General features: G+C 33.4%; 1 long non-coding RNA gene across 1 annotated transcript; it reads left to right on the top strand.

Moving 5' to 3' along the window:
* The first annotated feature begins 12 nt into the window (after positions 1–12).
* LOC111787297 lies at positions 13–437 on the top strand. Its single transcript, XR_002813942.1, has 3 exons — positions 13–101; positions 178–271; positions 411–437. It is a non-coding gene; the product is annotated as an uncharacterized LOC111787297 (long non-coding RNA).

Here is a 437-nt window from a genome sequence, read left to right as displayed (position 1 = left end):
ACATTTATTTCAGGAATCCTCAAGTTGATCTGCAAGCCCAAGATCGTGCTCATAGAATTGGTCAGAAGAAGGAAGTTCAAGTGTTCCGGTTTTGCACTGAGGTAAACAAAGTTACTTATATCATAGAGAGCTCAAACTTACTGTGGCGATAAATGTAATTTATTCTTTAATGAACAGTATACCATTGAGGAAAAAGTTATTGAAAGGGCTTACAAGAAACTTGCCCTTGATGCTTTGGTGATTCAACAAGGACGCTTAGCAGAGCAGAAAAGTGAGTTTTTTTTTTATTTTTTTATTTTTTAATATACTTCAAGCCATACAACGTCGAATGATTAGCATATGTTAATTCTTAGACTATTATCTTTTAGCATGCATAGTTAACACATTGTGTATTTCTTTTTCAATAATAGCTGTCAACAAGGATGAGCTACTTCAAA

Source organism: Cucurbita pepo, unplaced genomic scaffold (genome assembly GCF_002806865.2).
Source record: "Cucurbita pepo subsp. pepo cultivar mu-cu-16 unplaced genomic scaffold, ASM280686v2 Cp4.1_scaffold009381, whole genome shotgun sequence".
NCBI lineage: Eukaryota > Viridiplantae > Streptophyta > Magnoliopsida > Cucurbitales > Cucurbitaceae > Cucurbita > Cucurbita pepo.
The sequence above is the reverse complement of the archived record's forward strand: the minus strand, read 5'-3'. Positions and strand labels throughout refer to the sequence as shown.